This window comes from Glandiceps talaboti, chromosome 9 (genome assembly GCF_964340395.1).
Source record: "Glandiceps talaboti chromosome 9, keGlaTala1.1, whole genome shotgun sequence".
Lineage (NCBI taxonomy): Eukaryota > Metazoa > Hemichordata > Enteropneusta > Spengelidae > Glandiceps > Glandiceps talaboti.
In genome coordinates, this window is record NC_135557.1 from 22,093,578 (window position 1) to 22,104,223 (window position 10,646).

The window sequence follows — 10,646 nt, forward strand, 5'->3', positions numbered from 1 at the left end:
GAACTGGCCTGTAACTAGCCTATGTTTTGTACTGACCTGATCAGACCTGGCCTGTAACTAGCCTATGTTTTATGCTGACCTGATCAGATCTGGCCTGTAACTAGCCTATGTTTTGTACTGACCTGATCAGAACTGGCCTGTAACTAGCCTATGTTTTGTACTGACCTGATCAGAGCTGGCCTGTAACTAGCCTATGTTTTGTACTGACCTGACCAGATCTGGCCTGTAACTAGCCTATGTTTTGTACTGACCTGATCAGATCTGGCCTGTAACTAGCCTATGTTTTGTATTTACCTGATCAGATCTGGCCTGTAACTAGCCTATGTTTTGTACTGACCTGATCAGATCTGGCCTGTAACTAGTCTATGTTTTGTACTGACCTGATCAGATCTGGCCTGTAACTAGCCTATGTTTTGTACTGACCTGATCAGATCTGGCCTGTAACTAGTCTATGTTTTGTACTGACCTGATCAGATCTGGCCTGTAACTAGCCTATGTTTTGTACTGACCTGATCAGATCTGGCCTGTAACTAGCCTATGTTTTGTACTGACCTGACCAAATCTGGCCTGCACATACCCTATGTTTTGTACTGACCTTATCAGAACTGGCCTGCATCTAGCCCATGTTTTGTACTGACCTGATCAGATCTGGCCTGTAACTAGCCTATGTTTTGTACTGACCTGATCAGATGTGGCCTGTAACTACATGTAGCCTATGTTTTGTACTGACAGACTAAATAAAATGTTTGCAACTTGTTGTCATCTCGTTTATTGCTTTCATCTCACATAAAACGTGTTAAAAATATGCTTACCACTAACCTTGAAGTTTCTTTATTTGCTTTATCTCAGCACGCAGTTCTGCAATCTCATTTTCTTGTGCAGAATTTTCTTTCTCAAGTTTTTCGATCTTTCCCTCCAGGTCCCTGACTCTCTCCTGAAGCTGATTGTTTTCTTTTGTTAAGGCTTCCACTGTAGTACCAGCTTTGGCCTCGTTTAGTGATAACTTCAGCCTTTCGATTTCTTCACCTAACTTGATAGTTTTGTCTGTGGCAGCTTTCTCTGTTTGTTCTTTCAAAGTGATCTCAGTTTTGAGAGCAGCTTTGAGAGATTGAGTTTCAGTCTTAAGTTCTTTTTTTGCCTCTTCTAATAGAATCATGTTTACTTCAAGCTGATTGGCACGCTGTGTCAAACGATGGTTTTCATTGGTTAAGACCTTGACCTTGTCACTTTCAGGGTCATCATCTCCTGTATATTCAGCTTGTGTGGATGTCGGTATAGTTGGTTTATCTCCTATTAAGAAAAAAGGAAATATTTCATTTGGGTAAATATGAATGTTACAATATTATAATTAATAAATGAATATATTAATGCTGTACTGTTGACACGTCAACAGACAGTGAACATGTTACATGGCACCATATTTGAGTTAGATTATGTTAGACAAGTGAGACCATATGTTTTGTTGGAATAGGTACAAATTACCTTGCTTTTCAACATTTATTTAGATTAAGTATCGTAGTCGTGTTTCTAATCTTGTTTTCATTGTTTTCTTTTCCAGTCACAAACTGGTTACAGTAAAGGTTGCAGTCATCACATGTTATAATCTATTAATCTTCCATTAATGCATACCGCAGGTCAACCATAAAAAGAAAGGTTATTTTCTTAGTATGTTATGGTCTGGATGCCAATGTTGTCTCTATTAAAACCACCTTTAATCAGAGTGACTCAATCATAACCAAAGGTTGTTCATGCAAATGAGGGAACCCAAGTGTATGTACACGATGTATAATAAAAGTAATGTCCTAAGCTGACAAATATAGCATATTTGAATATTATGTAACTAACTCCAATAACCACTATAAACCTGTTTTGGTAAGAATTCTGTGAATGGTTAACAAAAACATGATGTTAATGACTGTGTGGGTGCGCTGAATTCTAAATTTCATTTCATGTATCTCAGGACTCCATTGAGCTAGACTTAAAGAGTGGTCTGAAAGATGAGGGATAACACTAGACTAGGTATGTTAATGAATGATATAAGTTTGACAAGACTCTAACAGTGAATGTTTGACCTATTAGGTCCATTATGTGTCAACTTTGCTCAATTTGGATATGCAAATTACCCATCAAAAGAATTGAATTCCTTTTCCAAAGACAGTAACTGTAATGAATACAATAACTAAATGTTTATACCTTCTTTCAACAACAACTCTCTCCTACACTCATCATAATCCTCAAGGTACATGGCTGTGTACAGAGACAAATAGATGGCACCAACATCTTTGAGAAGCTTAGGTGTCAAGATCGTCCTCTCCATCAGTTGATTCAGTTCTCCTGTTTCATAGTTCTTCCACAGACACTCCAAGGCACCTAGCGTCTCACAGTTCACAGAGTACAGGACACTGCCATCACCAGTACGTTCACCATTTAGTCCTTCATGTAGACCACTCATTTGGTTGGCAGCCTCGTCGAATTTTGGGCTTTGTTCATAAAATGCAGCGTCAACGTCTTCCATTGCATTTTCACCATCTGGTATTGCACCAGCTATACCCATGCGTATATTAACATGATCTGAAGAGAAAAATGTTAGGTTATCTAATTAAACATGTACATATGTGAAAGGATACACTATGTATGTCACATTAACTATGAGTATTTGTACATAATAAATGTATTCTCTCTATATTTAAAAATAAAAAAGTATAATAATTCCACTATTCACAAAAACACATTCGAAGGCAGTAAAGGGGAGACACCTTAAACTAAACACACAAGAAAAACGAGTATTGGGTATCTAGTTTGGAGACATGAGATAAAGCAATGTGTACTAAATCCTGTGTTTTACCAAGAACAAACAAGAGTCGCAATACAAATCAATTCAATCCAGTTTAAAGCATGAATGGCTACTTAATTCAACTTACTTGGCGTTCGGTCATGTTTCCTACGTTTTCTTGGGGGACTGGCAGAGGCTCCTTCTTGTAGAAACGTTTCACCTGTGAAAAATAATTGTGGGTAAGTTGATGGTAGAACACTGAAGTAGTTATGTGACATGGGTCAGTGTTCTAACAATAACGGAGTCTAGATAAAAGAGCGCCGTTACGAAACTTTGACAATAGCCAATGAAAATGATTGTTGATTTATATTTGGTGAGAATTGATTCGTTTCTATCAGTAAATGTAAGCAATTACCTGGCGGGTTGGTGATATTTGTATGGGTCCTAACCCTGTCAATGAATTCGTCATTGACTCTCCGCAAGGTTCCACTTGTGGTATTCTGCAGAGTATCTTTTAACGCTGTAGCTGTCTTGAATGTAACATTCCTCTCTTCAACTGCATTTATGATGTGTTGTTTTAGTGCGTTTGGCTTGTCTACCATATCAACCACGATGTTATGTTCAAAGTATCCTAGATACTCTTTGATAAAGTCATGATATGATGATCTCCTTGGAATAACGACTGGTATACCCATTGCCATGGCAGTCAGCATCAATTGATGGGCATTCATCGCGTATGGTGGTATGACGACAAGAGTTGAACATTTGATTTCATCCTCTATCACATCATGTGATGGATTTGAAGAAGTCACTATGTTGAGATACGAGTAAGGTTTTAAACGTTTGCGAATGTCATTTTCCTTTCCCATTGGTGTACACAATATTTTCCACTTAGGAGTTGGGTTATTGAGTTCATTAAATACCTTGGCTACTCCATTCATAGCCCTTGCAATGATGGAGTGACTTTTCAGGTCAGGGTAATCGTGATCTTCAAATATTGACAGGATTTGTATCTCGGCAATGTCCTCATGGCTGGGAGCTGGCCTTGCCAGATATTTGGCATTGGGCTGGAAGATTAGTTTCGAGTGAGGCAATTGCATGCCTATATACTTTGTCTGAAAGAATTGGCATGTTGTCCTTCCAAGTGAATATACTGCTGTTGCCGAAGCACTGTGTACTTTTAAAAAGTCACGTTTTCTAGCGTCGAATTCTTCCTGACCATTCGTGCAGTCTGGAATAAGGCTAAGAGGCATAACATCCAGAGACCAGAGGTTAACGAAATAAAGTGCTGCTGTTGGAAATGTTTTTTTTTCTTATGAAATATGCAGCTTCGGAAGTGAGCATGCTAAACCCTATCACAATAGCTATGTTTTCGAGATCGTCTAAATGTGGGAAGTAAGTCTCATGATGGTCAAGGAGATTGCTTTTAGGAATGTCACGTGCAAATCGTCCTCTCGGTTTTGGACACACAAGGTTCACATTGAGATTTTTAGCAGCGATATTTTCCTCAGCAGTTGTTTGTGATGCAGTGCAGTAGATCGAGACACGAAGGGTACTGAGTAAGTGAATAAGAAGATTAGTTACTGCAGCAATTCCACCACGTATGGCACAACCTAAACGATCGCTGACAATCAGTACACCAGGAGGATCCTGATCCTGTTCAGGCCTATAGTCGGTAGAAATAAGATTATTTGATACATTAAACAAGAATTACACCAAGATTATTGTCTACACACTAATGATGTAGTGAATGGTTTCACAAATGGAAACAACAAAGAATATCTCAGTCTAACATATAACATTTTACCTTTTTTACATGTAATATGTTTTACAATTGTGTTGGGGACAGAGCGATTCTCCATGAAGTATGTTTGCGCAATGATTCTCAAAGCATGCACGTATGTGCGCACGATATAAACTTACTTGACAAGAATTTTGTGTAATGAATGTCATTATTTTACACGTTTTTGGAGATTTTAATTAGTTAAATGCAATCAGTTTAGATATAAACATATGGTGTATTTTCACAATATTTAATTCTATCAACAATTGACACGTCAACTTACTGTGTCCGCTTAGTAGCCACTGGACGTCTGTTCGTCTCATCATGATCACTCATTGTTGTAATGTAAATCACACTGTCAATAGCATGGAAACCCTGAAAAACACATGGAGAGATATCGTTGTATAATTACTCGTCATTCTGCAGTAAAACTTGAAAGTTATGTTGATATCGATCGGGTACAATAAGTTTATGTTTTGTAAATACATGCACCGAGTAAATAACCAGGAAAACTACTTTTGATAACGTGATCATCAAAATGTACTAGTTTTACATCTCTCTACTATCAGAGGTGAGATCTGAATCGGAGTCAACAAAATTAATATGACATATCTAAGGATGAGTACCTAAGAAAACACTATATGTAACAATGCTATTTATTATAATTATCTTTTTTTTAATTTGATATGCTGGCAATGTAGTATAATGTCAACAAAATCAGAATTGCACAATGCCTCCCTTCTGGTGTCGGTGAATCAACTCGGGTAATAGCTTTAGTTTATCCGTAGCTTTGTTTGTCTTTTTAAACCACCGTAAAATAACCCTGATTTTATTGACGAAGTGTCGTGCAAGCTCTCATTTGTCAAATACGTTCTGTATAGTTACCGAAGTATTTGACACGTTGCAATATGTAGACAAGTCCAGTTAACACCAATGATAAACATACATACATACATACATACATACATACATACATACATACATACATACATACATACATTAAGTTGTCGGGTGACATGGTTTATTTGCATGTAGCCTTCTCGTTGGTGACTACACCAACACCAACTTGTCTAGACCAACACCTATCAGCCTGTACACGTAGTAAACGTTGTTTGTCCATACCAGGTGCCAGTTCTAATGTGGTGACACTGATAACCTTGTAAACTTTGATGAAACCACACAGTAAATATCTCATTTGTTTTGATACACTTATCGATTAATTTATCACTTCAGTACGTACCTATGCTGTGTCTAACTGTGCAACCCGAGTCGTTGCCTATATCAGTTAACTTTGACACAGTAACGTTTCCCATTGTTAAAAATTGAGTTAAATACAGTTTACCATAGTAGGTTATGGAATAAGAAATAGATTATTGAATTCATCGAATATGATATAATATGACCATCTTGTGTCTATATTTGTATGAACACTTCTTTGAGACTTAATTTTTTTATGTTTGTGACCCTTCCTCTTCCCAACTAACCATGAAAAAAGCCTAGCAATTACATGATGAGTGGGACGGGGGAAGGGTCAGTGGTTATGGGCGCTCAGTAGAACAAACTCATAAATAATTAATAAGGTAGTCATAGTACAGCTGATTTATTAAAACCAACATAAAACAAGCTAAAATTGGTTTAGAAAAAAAATACAACATATTTTCAAATTATTTCTTTATAACATGGTACCTTGTAGGTAACACATATTTTTAAAGAGCGAGAAAAAAATGTCAGACGTTTCAAAACATAATTGACTACAATTGTGTGCCGAATCACAAGATGTTGATGCATTATCGGTTGAAAGTTACTACAATATCAAGCTGATGCATTATGGGCTGGCTACTACATTGTCAATTGTTACAAATTTGCCACAATAGCAGGCTAAACATATTTGATTTCTTGGAATGATGGAGGGGTATTAACCTCATTTGATACTACGTTTATAGCAAAAACTAATAATCTATATTATTCAATTTAATAATCAAATTATGCTGTTCTTAACCGAGTGCCATTGTTTGGTGGATGGTTACATGACATAGCTTTGTTCCTCTTTGTGGTTGACTTCATTTGACTTGATTTTTCTAGTGATTAGACAGACAAGTCTCAACCTGTAGTAAATGTTGTTTGTTTACTCTCAGGTACCTGGATATATGGTTTGATAACCTCTGCCACTTTGATAAATCCTTACACATATATCGAATGTGATGCAGCAATCAATCAATATATTATGTCAAAATGTTAATGTCAGGTATCTTAGCATTCTATGCATCAAGTGTACAATTAGCACAAACTTGTTTGACTTCAATTTCAAAAATGTTTAGGTTGAGTTATCCAATATTCTTGTAGATGGGGTGTTACCACAGGTGTTTAGGTGAATAAACAATGTCTCCATAGTTTACTAGTTATCATATGTACACAGATGTAAGCTGACATATATAAAATTTGCTGTGAATTAAACGGAAAGATCCAACTAGAGTATGAAATGAATTTAACATTTAACATCAGAACAAGGAGGAGAAGGGAGAGATACATACATACATACATACATACATACATACATACATACATACATACATACATACATACATACATACATACAGAGAGAAGGGAGAGAGAGGGGAGACATAGAGAGAGACGGAGACTAGATAGACAGACAGAGAGATTTTTATGGGCTTTGGTACACATAGAAACAGGACCTTTTAGTTTTGAGCTGAAAGACATGCCTTGTAGTTTTCTATTATATTGCTAAAAAGGAGATCGTCATTAGGAAACTTGTAGAATTGGTATGTTCAACACATTTCTGAATATAAACCACAAACACATAGCATGCAATTTTTCCCATAAATTAATACCCATATGGAAGTCTCCAACGAGAGTATGAAATGAAACAATGGTCAAAACACAACATCAAAAAGGTATTAATTGTAAATTGTGAAAAGTAACTGACTACCTGCGAATTTAACAAATAAATTGTAAATTTACTGATTTGTGAATACAAACCACACAAACGTGAATGAAATGAATTTAACCTCAGAACACGACATTTAAAAGAGAACTAAGTACAAATAACACATTCTATGGTTTCACAATGTGGTATTCAGACCCGTTCAAAATTGCCACAACACATCTAACACGATATACCACAGATCTAAAGCAAACAAATTAACTGGTGGCAATCATTAATGTCGACAACACACAAAATTACGACACGGGATTTTTATTTACAGAATCAAATCCGTGGTGGCTTACAACTCAGAAAGCATGTACCACTTACCAACACACTAAATATTTCATTTCAGAAGTGCCCCCCCCCCCACACACACACACCTCTATCATTAAGACAGTTGGACAGACACTGCACAATGCCTACAGCACTACTGAACCATATCACTTCATCAGTTGTGCTAAAAACTAGAATATGAAATCGTGTGTAGGGTGAAATGCTGATGTTGCTTCGGTCTTGTTGGCCTATTCAATAAAATTGTCTTATCTAATTTGTAGCCGATGTTCTAAGTCCCATCATGTCGTGAATGGTTTTATCTCTACCAGGTACCTGCCCTAATGTAGTGATAACCTTATACACTTTGATAACTCTACACACCTACATCGCATGCAATACACACATTAATCAACGCGTCAATATCAATAGATACCTGTGTGTAGTGGTATGCCGATCATATATATACGTGACTGTGCCTACATAATCCAGGAGTAATGTCTATGTCTGTCTTTACCATACTTTCTACACAGCTTTTGATATGAGTGATATCCATTATAGAATACATAAGGTAGATACTGAGGGTACATATCTTAAGTGTCCAAATTTTTTTTATACATTTATGAATGTGAAATTGTCAATAATGATCTATGTATGATAATCAGCTTTGATCTGCATATCACATATCTTGATTGTGATTCATTTTCAAATCATGATTTTGGTACACGTACTTGAATAGACAGGTAACAATAGACTTAGAGTTGTGTGAGTAATTATTCTCATGCATTCTCACCGCCAGAGTTAAGCGTTGCCGTAAAAGAGGCTAGTGATGTTACGACGATGATTGTCTTGTGGATCAATACAGAAAAAGATTATTTTCCTGTTTCAGATCGACGGGAACTCTTGTAAATGTGTGTTCTGAACATTGCTATAACATACAACTACTGTATAATCTGAAAGAACACATAAGTCTCATATTAGAATACCATATTTACTAGAGGAACTGGTTTATTTTTTTACACCTAAACTTTGAACCGAATGTTTCGTCTTATCATACATTAACGCAAAGCTGTTTGTCTTCGGTAAATGTATGACACAGTTCGGTACAAAAAGCCTAAATATATTGACATCTAGTGTTGTTGTCGGTGCTAAATTCTCGCTGATAAACTACGAAATACAAATCTTGACACAATAAAAAGTACGTCGTAGTTGTCAAACCCTGCTTGCATTTTGGGGGACGAAATGACACACAATACAATCCCCTAAAATAACTCTCTCTCCGCCCCATCCAAAGCCTGTAAGTTGTGTGAATCCGATAATCTGACACTAACTTTTTCCCTGCCAACCATGAACTGTGAAATCTTTATCGGCAACTACATGTATCCTATATTTCTTTTCTGAAAAATCATAATACAAGCTCTGTTGTCAATTTAACAAATATGGCGGTCTGTAGATGCTGTGCCTCATTGAGTAACTTTGGGATCGAACTTTCTCGAGGTGCATTTGCGTCATTTTCCAACATGCGAACTGTATAGGCAGTATACTGAATTGTAATTTATTTTTATCTTTTATCAAAGTTAAGTATTTTCATTCCTAACCTAATGTAAATCTAAAAGTAGACGCGGTAATCTAAACGTTACAACCTGGATAGGGTAACTATGTGGATCATTGAAGATCACGAAATCTCATGATCACGATTTCAAAGTTGAACATACAGTAGCGTCATACCTAATCAGATAGTTATACATATTCATCAGAATTAATGTAACTATCGTACAAGAATTTATATATCACTGTAATACAAATATTTATTTTCACTGTAAGTGGTTACTGACGTCTAATTCAACCATATATATTCGTCTTTCTTTCAAAGGGACTCAACAAATTCGTCAGATTTCGCATTATCTTGTCTTTGTCAAATTCCATCGAGAATCGGAATTTTCATTATTTGACCTTTTTTATAATTACCACACTAAATCATGTCAAAATCTGTGCATTCCGTGTAGAAATAGCTGTGTCATGAATATCATACCATGAGCGTTTCAAGCTCAGTATGTAGAAAAATTGCACGTCCTCGAAATGAGTAACTCCTGTAGTTCCAGTTTTTTCGTGTTTAGGAGAATTATCATCACATGTACGATTGGTTTTTTTCACGATGTAAATACTGAGATACACATTTAGAGGTGTTATTGTCTTGGATGTTTTTAAAAGTTTACATCACTGGGTCGTGAAAGCTTAAGAATGGTTGTCTGATTTGATCTCATCTTTCATTTCATCACTTGTTCTATAGCAAGGATGTTTTGAAAATCTTTATATGTTATCTTCATAAACAGTGTAGAACTTCCCTAAATTTACCATTGCATTGTTCTTATATTTACCATTGCATTGTGCTTAACTTTACCTTTGCATTGTGATTAAATTTCGAGGGTCTGATTCATCAAAGGCCCATGTATGTAAGAATGTGTATATAAATAAGACAATATGAAATGGATAAGTATTTGTAAGGTGTCCGGAAAGTATCTAATCAGCTGCTGGAATATCTGATCTATTTGTTAGCCAGTGAGGTATTATCCATAGTTATCGAATAACAAATAGCAATTCGCTATTTGGCAATAACGTCAATGATTTTAATTCTAACATGGAATTGGTTTTAAAAGCCAATGAACTTCGATTTATTGTTACATGACCTCGCCTAGGTAGGCCCTATGACCCAACCAATTGCATGGATAGAGCAAAAATATACAAACAACTTGGTTTGAAAATATCTACACTGAAGCCAACGACTTTTTAATCTGAAAATCTAATCATCATAGAAAACCTCGAATATTATATGAATTTAAAAATGCCCGGGTAAAAATGACACCGATAGGCGTCAG